General features: G+C 42.9%; 2 long non-coding RNA genes across 3 annotated transcripts; both read right to left on the bottom strand.

The window, feature by feature from the left end:
• Positions 1 to 1,375: 1,375 nt before the first annotated feature.
• LOC120638481 lies at positions 1,376 to 10,385 on the bottom strand. Its single transcript, XR_005660156.1, has 3 exons — positions 10,351 to 10,385; positions 3,507 to 3,553; positions 1,376 to 1,435 (listed from the first exon to the last, which is right to left on the bottom strand). It is a non-coding gene; the product is annotated as an uncharacterized LOC120638481 (long non-coding RNA).
• Positions 10,386 to 12,580: 2,195 nt separating this feature from the next.
• LOC114813273 lies at positions 12,581 to 17,567 on the bottom strand. 2 transcript variants are annotated; one of them, XR_003760977.2, is made up of 3 exons: positions 17,435 to 17,567; positions 13,467 to 13,595; positions 12,581 to 12,863 (listed from the first exon to the last, which is right to left on the bottom strand). It is a non-coding gene; the product is annotated as an uncharacterized LOC114813273 (long non-coding RNA). The 2 variants fall into 2 exon arrangements; XR_005660216.1 differs by having other exon boundaries at positions 13,496 to 13,595.
• Between the last annotated feature and the right edge of the window lie 1,623 nt (positions 17,568 to 19,190).

Below are 19,190 nucleotides of genomic sequence, written 5' to 3'. Positions count from 1 at the left end.
TGTGCCTATCGACTCTATCATATTGTTCTTTCCCAAGAGTTTAGAATAGTGCTCTGCATCCAGTAAGTGCTCAATAAATACCACTGATTGATTGGTTGGAGACCACACCACTCTTTGCCTTGGAACAAGCCTTCTCATTGAACACCTTAGGGATACAGCTGCAACAGACCATGATAAAATAGGTGAAAATGACGTTAGGAACCTAATCCGAGTTATTTGTATTTTTGCTTTACGTAGAGATGGTACACCTTCTTTTGAGCTGTTGGCTCCTCTCCGATAGGCCCTCACAGGCAGTGCTTTTGAGGTATGTTTTAGTATCATGTTAAACGGGGATGTTATAAATGGACATCAATGAAGCCCTACATGCTTGCAGTGCTTAGTGTTGAATACAGGCTCTGCATACAGTAAGTGTTCAATAAATACCATTGATTGATTGATATAGGTTATCCAACAGCGACACTTTCAAAGGTCTGATTGGACTCATGAATTAATGACCGGCTCTTGGGTTATTTCCCGATTTTATTTATTTTAATAAGCAATACTATTTATTACTTGAGTACCAGAGAAGCTAAAAAAAAATGCCTCTCCCCCCACCCCCATATAAAGGCTCGAAATAACATCCTTCACAGTCTTCTGTATGTCTACAGCGCCCTGCATCTGCAGGTGGATACTGATAATGGTTAGAGGGGTGGGAAATGAGTTTTTGAAAGCATATGCTAGAACAAAATATAAAAATGGTGAGAACATGGACAAAAATAATAAACATGTTACTCAGGCTGTGATTTTTGTGATATCTTTAGTTTGGTGAAACATAGTGCAACTCCAATTTGAGAAGCTTGATTACTCCCAGGAGGTTTACTTTAATGAAACAATTTCCTTCCCAATTTTTAAACAATGAAATGGAACCAGTTCAATAAGCTTACTTATTCTCCAAATCATTTTTATTTTTTTTAATGTGGAAAGATGTGATTACTGACAGTTCAGAAAATTTTCAAGACATCCATTTCCCGCCCCTGGTGGAACTGCTAAACCTCCCCTCCTAGAGTTTCACAGAAACCCACCCGAGAAATCTCTCCCCCAGCATAATTTAGTTACCAAATGACCTGACAATATCTGATTCTTTATTGCTTTAGTAATATTGTTTTTCACTTAGGGAATGCCCCTCACCTCTTGTTGAGCAATAAGCAGAATAAAGTTGTGTAGCTGTAGAATTATTAGTATAGATGTTTCAGACTCATCAATATCCTGGCTGGAAAACATTCCCCTTTCTTATCTGTAACAAAAACCAACCAAGGCAATGTGAAGGATTCCAAGAGAGGCGATATGGATGAGTCCATTTATTAGATTTATAAGAGCTGAAGGCAACAGCTAAAGCTATCCATCTTCTGTACTTTATTGAGAGCGGGGCCAATGATTCAGACTATCAAGACAGTATCTGGAAGACAGAATTGAAATCCTAAGGTAAGCAGAGAATAAGTGCATACATTTTATGAGGAGCGGGATCAAAAAGAGGACTAAAAAATGCATGTAAGCCTCCAAACACATTGAGTACAAATCTGTCTGTGCTGGTGACATGAAAACATAACTTTGTAAATAAAAGTCTCACTTTGAAGGCTCTTAAAGTTCTGTCCTTGGCTCTTCCATTCCAGACAGTATTAAATCAATCTTATGAATTACAAGATAACAAAAGAAGGTTATGACTTGGTTCTTGGGGCCCAGGTTTCTGAGCATATTCACAAATAGCCCCGTGGCTACTTGCTATCCTGAACACATGTAGCGTAACTGTCGGACATCCCACATCTCATTTCTCTTTTTAGAAAAAAACTAACAGAACATTAGAAATTTTCAACCAGATAGAGGAAGAAAAGTCTAATAAATATCCTGAATAGTAATAACGATAATGATAATTGTGGTATTTGTTAAATGCTTATTATGTGCCAAAAACTGTTCTAAGTGCTCTGCAGATACAAGGTCACCAGGTCCCATATGGGGCTCACATTTTAAGCAGGAGGAGAAAAAATTTTGAATACCCGTTTTACAGATAAGGGAACTGAGGTGCAGATAAGTTTAGCGATTTGCCCAAGGTCACCCAACAGGCAAATATCAGAAGTGGGGTTAGGACCCAGGTGCACTGACTCTCAGGCCTGTGATCTTTCCACTAGGCCGCATTGCTTCTCATGTTTCTCTGTTTCTTGTATTTCTTGTAAAACACTATCCTTTGGTACTTGTGTTTGTCTGAGTGTCATCTTGGCTAGAATCTGGACATTTTAAAATTCAAACAGGCTCAACTAAGGATTAGTGTTTTGTTGGATTTTTCCTTTTTTAAAAGAAGTTTTCACTTTGTCTCATTAGTTTATCCACTAATTTTGCCACCCTCGACATTTCCTTTAACACCGGACTGTCAAGATGGCAGGTGAGTAGAGGGAAGGGGCTCTGAAGAACCAGAATAAGAGCTAGAGAAATGAACGAATCCAACAAGGATGCTATTCCCTCAAATTTCAATGCAAATCTTCCCCTTTGTGCAGAGACATTTAACAGCTGCTTTGCCTCATTTTCTAGGTTCTAAGACTGGCTTCTTCACAGTGCAGAGAGATATGTGAAGACCTCTCTTCGTTCTTTGTGTGAGGTAATGTTATTCTTTTATAGCTAAGGGAAAAATACAAAACCCATGGTGATAGTAATACAAATGTAATGTCATTCTTTCCAAGGATTATTTAAAATCCATACAAGTATACTGGCTGCCCCAATGGGTACTGACTGGGAAAATTCCACTGATCTGAGGTGTTTGATCTAAAGTTAGTCTATCTTAAAAATTCTATAATAATAATAATGGTATCTGTTAAGCACTTACTATGTGCCAAGCATTGTTCTAAGTGCTGGGGGAGATACAAAGTTATCAGGCTGTCCCAGGTGGGGCTCACAGTTTTAATCCCCATTTTACAGATGAGGTAACTGAAGCACAGAGAAGTGAAGTGACTTGTCCCAAGTCACACAGCTGACAGTAGCAGAGCAGGGATTAGAACACATGATCTCTGACTCCCAAGCCCTGGCTCTTTCCATTAAGCCATGCTGCTTCTCTGGAAATAGAGTAACAAACTCTGTCCTTCATTTATTAAATTTCAATCACTGGAATTTGAGTGCTTAAAGTGTGCAGAGCACTGTATTAAATTCTCGGAAGAGTACAATACAATAAGGATGGTAGACACAATCCCTGCCCATAAGGAGATGTTCAATGTAAGGTACTAAAATTAGTTTACATTTTTTCTACTGGGAACAAAGGAAACCCTAGAATAAGCAACATAAAATAACAATGAGAAAAGCAAGAATTTTCCAGACAGATATCCAAAAATATACTAAAGTACGCTCAAGGATGGAAGGGAAGCTGGGTCAAAATTTGGTTGTACCGTCTCCCATCGGGACTGAATGTATAGAAGAGCACAGACAAATAAGCTTTCTAAAATATATAGTGGATATTAGGTAATATGTACTATATACTCTCGACCTACCCTGTCCAAAGTGACTCCTCTCCACCAAGTGGGAAGCATTTCTTGTGCTTGCATGAAATTAAAAAAAAAAAATAGAAGGAATATCTATAAGTACACAAAATTGAGTCTCTAAAATTTTTCATTCTCCCTTCATGCTTTACCTTCATTTCCTAGGAGATTTTCTATCGGTCATCAATCTCGTGCTGGCGATGAAAATTAAAACTCACCAAAACTACATCTATTGAACAGGCTTCTTGCTGGGCCTTAATCCCTCCTCTGCTTCCCCCTCCTGTTCCTTGCTCTTGCTTGTGTGATTGATTGACCGATTGATTTGAAAGAGCCCTTTGGGCTCCTGCAGACATCATATTTGCAAGTTCAAACCAAATGCGCTGCATCCCCAGTCTTTGGAAAAGGCTCCCAAAACCCTCCAAGTGGGTCTCATAGACATACAATTCTCAGCCCCTCAAGAAAAAAGGTTGTCTGCAATGGAAGTCAGCTTAAGTGGGGTGCTCCGATTAAGTCCCCCTTTCACCTATTCCTTCTCCCTTCTGTGTTGTCTAGGGACTTGGAGTTGTACCCTTTAAGTATTTGATACTTCTAAGATGTCCCTCCCTTCAGTGCTAATGTTGGCCTAACTCAGAGTTGGTATGGATGAAAGTTATGAAGTAATAGTTGTAAAAGAGGTAGTAATGCCAGGCCTTACATCCAGGCCTGCAGATTTCAAAATGTGTAATAAATAAGATTACCCAGCAATTTCCAGTAATGACAGAAAGAATCTTTTTGTGATTGTAAACAGGCACCAAAATGCCTGAGCCACTGATTCCACCACACAAACATGGCGCAGATACATTAGAAGCAGAGTCGCCTAGTGGATAGAACATGGGCCCGGCAGTCGAAAGGACCTGGGTTCTTATCCCGATTTTGCCACATGTCTGCTTTGTGACCTTGGGCAAGTCCCTTACCTAATCTGTTACTTCATCTGTAAAACGGGGATCAAGACTGTGAGCCCCATGTGGGACAGGGACTGTGTCCACCCTGATTAACTTAGTACTTTGTGCCCCAGTGCCTGACACATAGTAAGCACTTAACAAATACCATACAAAAGATACCATTGTGCTATATGTCATGGGCAGGGGAAGCCGTAAAATGACAAAACTTGCTTTACAGTTGATTGACAGACAAACTTGTCCTATGATGCCTGAAGGTTGAGGGTCTCCTGAATAACGTCATTGATCTAGGTTGAGTTTTAAAATCCCAATGCAGGTCCAAAGTAAATGGCACCAAAAAATGAAGATAAATGAAAGTAATTGCCAGGCAAAACTGTCAATATGCTAGATTGCCATATAAATTAGGGAAGTCCACCTCTTAGGTGAAAGACACGCATCTCTGTCCGTGGTTCTAACTGACTGGTTGCAGTTTCCAGCACCGGAGAGACGTTAATGAAGATAATTGAAGAGGTTATTAGGAAAGCATGTTTGTTATCAGGGATTGCTTATGGCGTTATTAGCTAGGGCTACACCTCATTAATATCCATTGTTCATAGCTCTCCTCTGCCAATTCTTCCCCCGCCCTTTCTCTTTCTCTTTTAATGACCTTGGTCCTGTGAAGAAATGTCAGAGTTGATCAAGAGTGAAAGAACCTGGATTTTTGAAAGTCACATGCTTGAACTGCAACTAGGATTTGTCACTTCCTATTGTAAAGACTTATTTTCAGAAGGTTCTATCATTCAGCCATAAACAGTCCCATTCTAGGATTACAATAGAGGTAAAAAATGTACTTTCCTGTGAGCTAACTAGGAGGGAGTTATGCAATTCATAAATTACGTTCATGAAAGATGAAGGGATGCTAAATACTAAGCGTCTACCTCCTCGATCTCCATCCTTCCCCCCCCCCCCCCCCCCGTTTAGTTGGAATCCCCTAGTTTAAAATCAGCTAGGTATAAAATGCTCAGAACATCAGGAAGCCGGAGTTGTGAACGCTAATCAATTATGGGTGGTATCCAGGGCTTTGATGATGGCTCCAAGAAATGACTGAGATGTTGAAGTTCACAAGCCAGCTGTTATGCATCTCCTATACCTTTTATCATTGTTATTATGAAGACGAGATTGAGGGAATTGGCAAGGAAATGTAATGTCTGCTGCCTTTGAAATCTTTACTCAATACATCATACCATAGTCCTGTGCCAGAGGTAATCTGAAACATTTTTTTGGTGGGATCAGGGAATCTCTCAAACTGATACGGTTTTCAGGCAGACAAAAGGGCACTCTGCTAGCTACCATCCACAATTTCTTTTCTGGGTTCTCTAAAACAATCATTTACCCATATCCAAAAAGAATGAAAAATGCATTAATTTTCTTAGATTTTTGTAAGAAAGCTATGGCGTGCCTTATGTTTCTCTCATAGTACCTAGCTCTGCCTGCATACAGTAAGTAACGATGAAAGATACCGACTGACTGAATAAAGGAAAGGAATATTCCAGTGAGCCTCTTAGACTGTGAACCTCTTTTTTATGGTATCGTTAAGCACTTTCTATGCATCAAACATTGTACTGAGTGCTGGGGTAGGTACGATTTAATTAGGTTGGACACAGCTCTTGTTCTGCATGGAGCTCACAGTCTAAGTAGGAGGGAGAGCAGGTATTCACCATTTTATAGTCAAGGAAATTGGATACAGAGAACTTGTGATTTGTCCAAGGTCGCACAGTGAGCATAGGCAGAGCTGGAATTAGAACCCAGGTTCTCTGACCTCCAGGGCCAGGTTTTTCCATTAGACCGAATTAGAACCCAGGTTCTCTGACCTCCAGGGCCAGGTTTTTCCATTAGACCCCCCTGCTTCTGTGGGATAGGGGTTGTGCTGTATCTGATCCGATTATTTCGTATTTACCACAGCACAGTGATTGACACATTAAGTGCCTAATAAATACCATTGTTATTATTATGAGAGTAGATCAATCATTCAATAGTATTTATCAAGGGCTGACTGTGTGCAGAGCACTGTACTAAGTGCTGGGGAAAATACAATATAATAGAGTCGGTAGAAGAGATCCCTGCCCACAAAGAGTTTACAGTCTACGGGGGAGACTGACATTAGAGAGAATTAGGGGGAGGGAAAATAGCACAGTATAAGGATATATACATAATTGCTGTGGGGCTGGGGGCAGTATCTTAGTGCTTAAGAGGTACATTTTCAAGGGCATAGCTGACATATGGTGGAACCTGGATAGGAAAAATGAGGGCTTAGGGATGAACTTTTAGAGATGTGATTTTTGGAGTGTTTCAAAGATGGAAATGTGAAAGATTGTCACATATGATGTGGGAGGGATTTCCAGGCCTGAGGGTGGACATGGGCAAAGGGTCGGTGGCAGTAAAGATGAGATAATAATGTTGGTATTTGTTAAGGGCTCACTATGTGCAGAGCACTGTTCTAAGCGCTGGGGTAGACACAGGGTTCAGGTTGTCTCACGTGAGGCTCACAGTCTTAATCCCCATTTTACAGATGAGGTCACTGAGGCCCAGAGAAGTGAAGTGACTTGCCCACAGTCACACAGCTGACAAGTGGCAGAGCTGGGATTTGAACCCAGGACTTCTGACTTCCAAGCCTGGGCTCTTTCCACTGAGCCATGCTGCTTTTCTATGAGATAGAGGAAGCGAGCGTACAGAGGTACAGGGAGTGCTATGAAATTATGTCACCTTCTGTATTGGATTTCAGAAAATAGGCATGGAGCAATTCTTGGGAGTGGCTGCACACCTAAAGACTGTAGGGAACATTGAGAACCATGACTTGTCCTCCACAAGACCCCCTTCTCCATGGTCACCTAATTCACCACTCTTATGAGGAAAGCAAGCAGTTGAGTTGACTGTAAATCCTCCCTGAACAAAGCTTTGCTTTTCACACGCTTGGGCTGTGGTTTTGAATTGCTTTCTGGGAGAGGAGAATGTGAATTCTGTTTGCTTTAATCTTGGAAACTAGCTCTATCGCTAAGTTGTTCTGAACAGTTACCTGTTGAAACTTTGGCCGCCCTTGAATATAGAGAAAAGAGATAATTGCACTGATCTTAGGATAAACCATCTGTTGGCATAAATTGCTCCGCTATCTACTCCACTGAAATGCCTGGGTCGCTTATGTGCTTTTGAAACGCTCTTGAAACATGGTTTATACTAAGCCGTATTCCTGGAAAATCGGATGGCAGGGGTGGGGTAGGGAGCGTGGTGTTTGTGTGTGTTGTGTAGGTTTCCCACCCTAATGTCTTAGCTGATTTAATCTATGATTATGAAGCACCAACAACCGAAAACAGGTGCTGATTATTAATGCAGGGAAGGGTCCAGGATAAGGCCTTGATGGACAGTTGGAATTTGTTAGAAGTGGACCTAGTTATCATATGATCGTAACAGGCCCGTTGTCCTTTGGACTCTGTATTATTCAGCAGCATAACAGTACCTCAGGTAGAGTCTCATCTATCGGTCAACCAAATGTAGTACTTGATGGATGCCCATTCCTGCATGTTTTATTTCAGTGTGCTAATTTAAGGTGAATGAGTATAATGGTTGGATTTACATGGACTCTTTTGATTTGTGATGTTCTTATGCCTTTTTCCAGCACCTGCTGTTGTAAAACCAGTCAGAGCAGAGAGGATAGAAAATAGCTTTCTCCTCCTCCTTCCTTCCCTTCCCCTCCCCAGACTTGTAGGTGAATCTCGTTACCTGTAGCAATTCTTACCTGGAGCAATTCTAAAGAGGCTAACATGCCGTGGCTCAGTTTAACCATCTTTAAAATGGAAAGAACAAGATTAATCCTTATCTCCCCATTCAACTAAGCCTCACCTGATCGAGTGTACTGGATAACGACAAACCAAAATATTGGTGGGGAAATTATCTAGCAAAGAGTGTGTTTTGAAATCCCTTTTTCACCTCTCTAATAATAATAATAGTGGCATTTGTTAAGCGCTTACTATGTGCTGAGCACTGTTCTAAGCACTGGGGTCGACATATGGTAATCACGTTGTCCCACGTGGGGCTCACCGTCTTAATCCCCATTTTACAGATGAGGAAACTGAGGCATAGAGAAGTCAAGTGACTTGCCCCAAATCACTCAGCTGATCAGTGGCGGAGTTGGGGTTTGAACCCACAACCTCTGACTCCCAAGCCCGTGCTCTTTCCACTAAGCCACGCTGCTTTCCTAGCCTGTAAGATCATTATTAACAGAGACTAGGACTACCCATTCTGTTGCTTTGTACTCTCCCAAACCCTTAGTACAGTGCTTTGCACACAGTAAATGTTCAATAAATACCCTTGATTGACCCCACCAGTGGCAGGTGGCAATCAATAAGCAGATATCTTTATTTTCTGAAAGTTGTCTTCATCTCTCCTCCCTTCTTCTCCTATTTGATTCCTTTTTTATTATCATTATTTATGTTTTGTATAACTAAGGAAAATCATTTTTCATAGATAATGTCTTGTTTGGAAGAGACCCTAGTAGATGATACCACGACATACACAATATATCACTTAACAGCTTCTCTTGCAAGTAATGGGGAAAAGCACCCACAGATAAACAACTCCTAAGACAGCTTTTGAATGATCCAGTAATTTTGATTTATACTTGGTATTTGATGGAACTGTATTAGCAGTTAAAGTCAATGGCTAAATGATTCCCAGCGCAAAAGTGAGTGAGAAATACAAAAGAAGGTTTACAATGCAGGGTTTAAAGCTGAGGGACTTCAGCTTAAATTTCAGGAGTGCAGTGTGAATTATATTTCTGGTTGTCATTTTTAACTAACAATTCTAACCAATACAGTCTAGTTGGGGAATTTGTGTGGTATTCTCTTTTGAAGCCATAAACACCACTTTAATTCCATTTGCCTTTCAAAAGACAAACCACCCCATTGCTCAGACACACTGCAGTCAGGATGAATCTCTCAGCCGCCTTTGAAAATAAACCAGGCTCAACATTAGGTATGCATCGTGCCCAAGTCAGACACAACACCGGGTTGGATTTCTGCGATTAGCATCAACGTATGCTAATGATGATGATGTCTGAAAACACCAATAGGTCTCCTGTGGGTCAGAACGGTTCTCTAATGCATTTTATCTCATCTGTTTCTGGAGCTCTTTCTCCTCTCATGAATTGAGTCACTTTGTTTTTCCCTCGCTTTCCCCCATGGCTCTTCCTTTCACAAAGAAGGAAAGGGTAAAGTTCTTAGGGAAGCATATCTGTGCTGCAGATTCTAACTACTTGAATTGCCGGGAAGAGAAAATCATTAAACAAGCCAAATGACTTTCCAGTCCGATAAAAACAACACATGCTATTATCGGGCAGATGCTGCCTTGACGGCTGTGGATAGGGGATCAAAGGGCTCGGTTATTGCCTCACTAGGCATTCAGATCCTTTGACCTCAAACAGATCGCCCCAATTTTCCAGATCTGAGCCATTCGATTCCTGTTGGTTTGGGATTTCATAGGCTGGAAGGAGCTTTGTAAGATCATGTGGTCCGGCCCCCTGCTTCCAGGAGGGTCAATGACTGCTCTGTCTAGGACTGTGAGCTCACTGAGGGCAGGGAATGTGTCTGTTTATTGTTGTATTATACTCTCCCCAGCGTTTAGTACAGTGCTCTGCACAGTAAGCACTCAAATATGATTGACAGACAGGTGGTGGGGAGTAAGCTTAGCACATCCCTCGAATTAGGGAATACCTATCTCTGGTCTCCAGCTCTCTTTCCCCCTTCTCTGCCTTTACATCGAGATCCAACTGGCTTGGTGGGGGAACATACTGGTTGGTGAGTGGATGATCCCACACAAAAGGATTTAGATCTGGATTCTTCTTAATTTTGATTTCCAGTGTTTGCGCAGCCCTAGAACACAACACTCACCACATCAGTATTCATTCCCAGATGTGCTGGCTTGCTCTGGGGTTTCTCTCTTTAAGCAGAAGTTACAAAAGGAAAAAGAGACAAGGAGGCAAATGAGAAAATGGTGCCAGGTGCTGCAAATATTGAGCATGACAACACAGACAAGGGATAATCTTTGTGTGCACAATGTGGTCAGGACTCACTCCGCTCCTCTGCCGCCCACCTCCTCACCGTCCCCCATTTTCGCCTATCCCGCCGTCGACCCCTGGGCCACGTCCTCCCGTGGTCCTGGAATGCCCTCCCTCCTCACCTCCACCAAACTAATTCTCTTCCCCTCTTCAAAACCCTACTTAAAGCTCACCTTCTCCAAGAGACCTTCCCTGACTGAGCTCCCCTATTCTCTCTGCTCCCTTTACCCCCCCTTCACCTCTCTGCAACTAAACCCTCTTCTCCCCCCTTTCCCTCTGCTCCTCCCCCCTCCCGTCCCATCCCCTCAGCACCGTACTCATCCGCTCAACTGTATATACCTTCATCACCCTATTTATTTTGTTAATGAGATGTACATCACCCTGATTCTATTTATTTGCTATTGTTTTAATGAGATGTTCTTCCCCTTGATTGTATTTATTGCCATTGTTCTTGTCTTTCTCCCCCGATTAGACTGTCAAGCCCATCAAAGGTTTGTACCGATTTGTACATTCCAAGCGCTTAGTACAGTGCTCTGCACATAGTAAGCCCTCAATAAATACTACTGAATGAATGACTGAGGGTCCTTTATTAGCCTTCCCAGTCACACTACCCAATCTAGAGGACTTTCATCATCAGAGTTCTCTTCTTCAAATATGAAGAAGTATATAATCTTAGCCTTCCACTTATTAGTAGGATGAGGGGGCACCCCAGTGTTTTGAATGTGTGTGTGTGTATGTGTGAGAGAGAGATGGAGAGGGAGAGGTAGGGGATGAGAGGGAAAAAGGGAGAAAAAAGAGAGACAGAAAGAGAGAGGGTTAGAGGGTCAGAGATGACAAGGGGAAGAGAAGATCAGAGGGAGAAAAAAACAGAGGGAGAGAGAGGGTCAGAGGGAAAGAGAAAAAGAGATTGAGAAGGTCATTTTCCTCACTACTAATCTATTGATTACACCTTGCTGGGAACTCCCTTCCCCTACATACCAAGCAGACCTTCCCCGTCCCATCTTCAAAGCTCTACTGAAATTATATCTCCTCCAGAAAGCCTTGGAAACCAAAGCTCTCATTCCCCAACACTATGTTCTCTCCCTACTCATGCACAGAGTCACACTCCCTAAACATTTAGGTACTCTCCTTATCCCAAGCTCACACCTTCAGCACATATGTATTTATCCTTCTACTCAGCTACTTCTCTTACCTTTAATATGGTTTAAATTCTGACTCTCCATTAAACTGTAAACTCAGAGGGGTGGAATCACGGAGACCAACTTTATTGTGCGGTACTCATGCATAACACAGTGCTTTGAGCATAGTAGCACTCAATAAATACTATTGATAGAGAGAGAAAAAGAGAGGGACTGTCCCTTTTCCTTTCACAACTAAGGTCACATCAAGGAACAAAGAACTGACTGCACTAGTATCCTAATCCTATTAGCTGTGAGAGTTTAAGAAGGGATAGATCAGAGGATTCTTGATTGTTGTTGCTGCAGGATCAGCCTGGATCCAAAAGCTAGATGGTGAAAAAATAGTATAGAAAGAGCATCAGTTGGAAATGTGATGTTGGAGAGGCTTTTGCAAATACCACCGACTGCCCAAAAAACAAACAAATGGATTTTGGAGCTAATTAAGCCAAAGTGGTTTTCGGAAAGCCAAATGACTCGACTTAGATTAGCTTATTTTGGACACATAATCAGAAGGACTGTCTGGAGAAGACACCAATGCTAGGAAAAACGTGGAAGAGGCAGACCAGCAGCTAGATGGGTAGAGATCATAATGATAATGGAAGAACTGTTAGAAAAGTTAGGGATTATGGCAGAAGACAGGAAGTTTTGGTGAAAATATATCCTTAGAGTCACTGTGAATCAGAAATGACTCGTTGGCACTTGACAATAATGATAAGGATCATTCAATCAATCAATCGTATTCACTGAGTACTTACTGTGTTCGGAGCACTGTATTAAGGGCTTGGGAAAGAACAGTACCAAAGAGTTGGCAGACAGTCCCTGCTCACTAGGAGTTTACAGTCTACAAGTGAAGACAGATATTAAAATAAATTAAGGATAGGGGAAATAGTAGACTATAAGGCTATACACTTAGGTCCTGTGGGGTTGGGATGAGTGGTACTCAGTCAAGCGCTGATGGGAGAACTGGGAGGGGAAATGAGGCCTTAGAGTCCAGGGTCAAGGCTAGTCTTCGATCTCAAAAAAGAAACTGACCAAGGATCCCATGAAATAGAGAACCTCTCCCCTTCGCATCTTCTTCTTATTTTCTTGTCTAATCTCCACCATTTCTGCTAACATCCAGAATTTCGTTTTTCAGCCCCTGGTCTCCATAGCCGTGGTCTCTCCTAGCCTGGGAAAGATGAGGCAAAAAACCTTTGAAATTCATTCCACAAAGAGGTTAGTTGGAGAACAAGATGAATATGGTGCAGTTGTCTTTTTTGGGAAAGCACATCTTCTACCCAGCTGCCAAAATGCTTGGCCATTTAAGAAGACACTAGTGAATTTTACTCTTTAATTTCCCTGCTCATTAAGCCCTCACTTCTGAGGTGTGAAAATGACTTCGGGCTGGTAATAAACTACTGGAGAAGTCATTATTTTAAAAAGGATTCTGCTCCCAGAGGGGATGGAGTGGTACAAAGCACAATTGCTTCAAGATCAGCTCCACTGTAGGACAGTGATTGTTCAGATGTTTCAGTTATTTTAAGAATAAGAAAAGGGCTCTCCAGTTAAAGGAAAAAGATGACGCACAAAAGACTTAGACCCGTTCAGTAATCACACTCTTCTATTTTGGGGGGAGGAGGTTCATTTCTCTGGAGGGGAAAAAATAGTATAGTATTGTCAGGTTCCATATTATAATGCAAAGGAAGATAGGATGGTACAACTAGAAAAAAAAATGAGATTGAAATCATTATTAGTGGGTTTTGTGATGTTAAAGATGGGATTTGTGAAGGACCTGGAATAGTAATCAGGAAAAAGTAAAACCTGGAGGTCTACAAATCCCTCATCTTCTGTTCCCTAGGTCCACCAGGTTTCTTCAGGGAGAAGGTCTTTGCAGCTACCTTCTTCTCGTGGTCTTCGTTGTCTATCAGAAAAAGAGGCAGTCAAAAAGGAGTCTCTGCACCTACCATTTTAAGGGGGGTGCCAGGGCCCCTGATTCATAATAATAATTGTGGTATTCAAGTGTTTACCATATGTCAAGTGCTGGAGTAGATGCAAGATAACCTGGCTGGACACAATGCTTGGTTCAGTGCTCTGCACATAGTAAACACTACTATTATATGGAGTCAGTCCCTCAGGGGGCTCACAGTCTAAGTAGAAGGAAGAATACACATTTAATACCCATTTTATAGATGAGAAAACTGAAGCCCAGGGAAGTTAAGTGGCCTGCCCAAGTCCATTCAGCAGGCAAGTCACAGAGGCAGAACTAGAACCCAAGTCCTCTGACTTCTGGGCCTATGCTCTTTCCTCAAGGACACGCTGCTTCTCTCTTCATAAACCTACTATTTGGAGGGTTTAGCGCTCTGTCTGATGACTTGTGAGCTGGTGTCAGGACAATATTTCTGAAACTAATATCCTTTAAGCATGTAGTACAGTGTTCTGCAAGCAGTAAGCACTCCATAAATACCACTGAATCATTCATTCGTTCGATGGAATTTGAGTGCTTACTGTATTCAGAGCACTGTACTAAGCAACTGGGAGAGTACAACAGTAGACACATTCTTTGGCCAAAGAGAATTTACGGGTGAGAGCTGGGGAGACAGACATCTATACAAATAAATAAATTACAGATACATACAGAAGTGCTGTGGGGCTGGGAGGGAGGAAGGGCAAAGGGAACAGGTTGTCGGGGTGACAGACAAGGGGGTGGGAGATGAGAAAAAGTGGGGTTTAGTCTGGGAAGTGGGATTGGCTCTTTTTTTTTGAATAGTACTGGTGAGGGTTTGCTTGGAGTCATCCATGCTTTCTTGTCCAGGGCCCCTGGGGCCAGATGGCATGCATGGAAAGGTGATGGATTGGGAAAATGGGCACAGTCTGGTTCCCAAAAAAACTTCTAAGCCCTCAACAGCAGCAAACACCCCACTACAAACAAGCACAGGCCTGGGAATTAGAGAACCTGGGCTCCAATCCTGGCTTTGCCAGTCACTTGCTCTGGGACCTTGGGAAAGTCACTTTCCTTCTCTGTGCCCCAGTTTTCTCAACTGTAAAATGAGAATTCAATACCTGTTTCCTCTCCTCAGACTGGGAGCCCCATTGTGAAGAGGACTGGGTCCAACCTAATTAACTCCATCTACCCCAGTGCTTGACTAATACCAGAAGAAAATAAAAAGTAGAAACCCACGTGGTAAGCCACTACTGAGTGTGATGCTTTAGGGGTGGAAGGGGAGTGCTTAATAAAACACTGCCTTTACCAACAGCCTTAGTTTATCCATTCACCCTTCCACCTCCACCACTCCTGGACCCCAGACCACCACTTTGGAATAACATCAGCCTTGAGAGGGGGTGAGCGATGAAATGATTAAGCTCTTTTATGGGCGATCAATGAATGGAATTTGCTGAGTGCTTACCGTGGGCAGAGCACTGTTCTCGGGGGTACGCAATACAACAGAATTAGCAGACACATTCCTTGCCCGTAACAAGTTTACAGTCTAGAGGGGACAGCCCTCTCCTAAGCCAAGAGACTGCCCCAACTCCCACTGGTCTTTGAAAGCTCCTTGAAGATGGGCATTGGGTCTATCAACTATCATACCGACCCTCTCCCACACACTGAATACAGCGCTCTGCCCTCAGTGAAAAGTAGTGTGGCCTACTAGGTCAGAAGGGCCTGGGTTCTAACCCCCACTCCTCCCCTTGTCTGCTGTTTGACCTTGGGCAGATCACTTCACTGGGCCTCGGTTTCCTCATCTGCAAAATGAGGATTAATACTGTGAGCCTCATGTACGACATGAACTGTGTCCAATTTAAGTAGCTTGTATTTACCCCAGGGCTTAGTACGGTGCATGGCACATAGTAAGTGCTTAAATACCAAAAAAAAAAAAAAAAGTAAACATGCACTCAATCAATTGATTTGGCAGACATGGAGAAATTGGAAGGCCCACCTGAGCAGGGAAATCAAAGAGGGTGGGGCTCCATTCATTCAGTAGTATTTATTGAGCGCTTACTATGTGGAGAGCACTGTACTAAGCGCTTGAAATGCACAAATTGGCAACAGATAGAGACAGTCTCTGCCCAATGATGGGCTTACAGTCTAATGGGGGAGACAGACAAAAACAATAGCAATAAATAGAATCAAGGCAATGTACATCTCATTTAAACAATAGCAATAAATAGAATCAAGGTGATGTACATCTCATTAACAAAATAAATAGGGTAATAAAAATATATACAAATGAGCGGATGAGCACAATGCTGAGGGGAAGGGAAGGGAGGGGGGAGGAGCAGAGAGAAAGGGGGGGGGAAAGAGGGTTTAGCTGAGGGGAGGTGAAGGGGGATAGAGGGGCAGCAGGGGCAGCTCCAACGCCCACAGTTCTGCTAATGCCCAGGACAAAGGGAATCTCCCTTAATCCTCCCCGCCCCTCCCCAGCAAAGGAGAAGGGAAGTGGAAGAGGAGAAGTGGGAGTCCTAGAACCCCACATTCTCCTCATCCAGGGTTGGGAGTGCTCCATCCCAACCAGGAGGTCAACAATTCTAGGAGGGCTTCGAAGATAGGGAGAGGGTGGTCTTGCATAAAAATCAAACTCGTACAAGAATTCATTCAGCTGTATTTACTGAACGCTTACTGTGTACAGAACAAGCGCTTGGGAGAGCACAATATAACAATAAACAGATACATTCCCTGCCCACAGCAAACTTCCATCTAGAGGGGGAGACAGACATTAATATAAATTAATTTCAGATATGTATATAGGTGCTTTATCCACTCTCTCTCAGCCACTGAATCAAGTCCCGGATTCCTAAGAAGGTCTGCAGTGACCACTCGTGTCTGTTTTATTAATGATGTGTATACATCTACGATTCTATTTATTTTAATGGTATTGATACCGGTCTACTTGTTTTTTTTGCTGTCTATCTCCCCCTTTTAGACTGTGAGCTCGTTGCTGGGCAGGGATAAGCACGGACTTGGGAGTCAGAGGTCATGGGTTCGAATCCTAGCTCTGCCACTTAGCTATGTGACTGTGGACAAGTCACTTAACTTCTCTGTGCTTCAGTTACCTCATCTGTAAAATGGGAATTAAGACTGGGAGCCTCACATGGGACAATCTGATTACCCTTTATCTACCCCAGCCCTTAGAACAGTGCTCTGCACATAGTAAGCGCTGAACAAATACCAACATTATTATTATCTGTTGCCGAATTGTACATTCCAAGCACTTAGTACAGTGCTCTGCCCACAGTAAGTGCTCAATAAATGCAATTGAATGAAAGAATGAATAAAGCAGAGCTCCTCACTCAGGACTATCCAAAGAGGACGATCTTACTCCTGCTGAGATCTTATTTCTTTAATTAGTAGAAGATAGATACCACTTGTTAATGACTTTGATGGGATGGATCATCTCGGACCCCAATGCAGGTAGAGAAGCGGTTCAAAGATGCAGAAATGTGCCCTGTTTTCCAAGAAAACTTTCTCTTGTTCAATGCAGCTCGGCCCAGCTTCCATCTCCAAGGCAAATAAGGAAGGAAGAGTAGAAACAGCTGGCACTTGGAAGACTTTGTAACCTAATTTCTTCATCTGTTAAAAACCCACCTTTTAAATGGAGCCTTTCCTGGATGATCCCTCCCGCCTTCCTAACCTGAAAATGGGAATTAAGACCATAAGCCTTATGCGGGACAGAGACTGCGTCCAACCCAATTAGCTTGCGTTTACGTCAGCACAGAACAGTGCCTGGCACATAGTAAGCACTTAAACACCATAATTATTATTACCTGAGACTTTATTCATCTAACTGGTGTTGCACATTCACCTGAAGTAAACGCTCAAGGCGAAGAACTTTTCTTACACATCTCCGTGCAATGCTCGAAGCTACCGGTTGGATTGACGTACCACCAGAGGATTCTCCAGATAGGCTGCAGGGAACTCACATTAGGAAAACAGCAAACTTGTAGATCCTGGTCTTGGGTCTCTACCCCACCCCGTTACCTGGAAATTAACCGGAGGTGCCATTCCCAAGGAACGTTGGGGGATGAGCCCTCGCGGCTCCTTTGGCACCCTTTCCCCTGTGACCTTGGGCAAGTCACTTAACTTCTCTATGCCCCAGTTACCTCATCTGTAAAAATGGGGATTAAAAAAAATACGAGCCCCACGTGGGACAATCTGATTACCCTGTATCTACCCCAGAGCTTGGAACAGTGCTCTGGACATAGTAAGCGCTTAAATACCCACCCCCACAAAAAACTCCAAGGTGGGACAGGGGTCCATGAGGTATCAATGAATTTATGGGGCCCAGTGAGCCCCAATGTCAACCCAGGTATTCCCACCGTTGCCCCAGAATTCCTCCCACTTCCCCAAGAGACAGAGTGGGCTCACAGCTCCCAATTTACTTTTGATTTAGGCTAGAAGCTTTCCCCATTCAATAGAATGGGGAAGAGGGGAGACCCTGAGCCCCACAAATCCACAGAATTATTACTATGGTTAAATGAAGGTCCCTCCCTGCCCATACACACCTCAATGGGCCCCTAGTAGTGGACGAGAGCAATTTTAATTATTAGCCGACAGAGAAAGCGCATTAAGGAAATCAAAATTTGACCCCCCAGTACTGTTTTATACTACATTTGCAAGGACTCCATTGCAATTTTCCCGAAAGAGCGCACATTCAAAACACTTGGTCTTGTTCTGAAAAGAACACAGGCACGAGGGAGTCCATCTGCCAAACTGGGCAGTGAGCGACTATAACTAGGTGCTCCACTGCTGTTTTCTTGGGGCTGGAAAATATCTGGGTTACATCTTCAATCTCTCTAGCCAGATGGCTGGGGTTAGTGGGGAGAACCACACCTACACAACCTACGGGACTTAGTGGAAAGAGCATGGGCTTGGGAGTCAGAGGCTGTGGGTTCTAATCCCAACTCTGCCACTTGTCAGCCGTGTGACTTGGGGCAAGTCACTTAACCTCTCTGTGCCTCAGTTCCCTCATCTATAAAATGGGGATGAAGACTGTGAGCCCCATGAGGGACAACCTGCTTACCTTGTATCTCCCCCAGCGCTTAGGACAGTGCTTGGCACGGAAGCGCTTAACAAATGCCATTATTATTACTATTATTATTACTAATCCCAAGGGAAGGGAATGCCTCTTTTACAGGGCTTGCTACTCAAACTTTACCTGGGCCCTAGCTCTAATGCTAGTTCTGTCTAAAGCCATAGGAGACTTTAATAAAGGGATGATGAGGTGGAGGATGAACACCCAGCCAGCATGGTTTCTTTTCTCCCCTGCGAAGTGTTTAGCTCTTCCAAGGAAAAAAAAAAAGGCAAGTAGATAAGCAGAGAAAGGAAATTAACAAGCACTGCATTGAGCCATTTCCTCTCAGCACATTCCCCAGGTTCATATTTGCTTGTTGTGTTTTAGCTATTCCTTGAAGAAAACCTGGGGAAGAAAGGCCAAAACACTTATCAGGCAACACTGCACTGTTCCTACTCAAGGTTGTAGATATGTAAATCCATTCAAGTATCTCTAATAGCAGGGTTACA

This window comes from Ornithorhynchus anatinus, chromosome 7, assembly GCF_004115215.2.
Source record: "Ornithorhynchus anatinus isolate Pmale09 chromosome 7, mOrnAna1.pri.v4, whole genome shotgun sequence".
Taxonomy (NCBI): Eukaryota; Metazoa; Chordata; class Mammalia; order Monotremata; family Ornithorhynchidae; genus Ornithorhynchus; species Ornithorhynchus anatinus.
The sequence above is the reverse complement of the archived record's forward strand: the minus strand, read 5'-3'. Positions and strand labels throughout refer to the sequence as shown.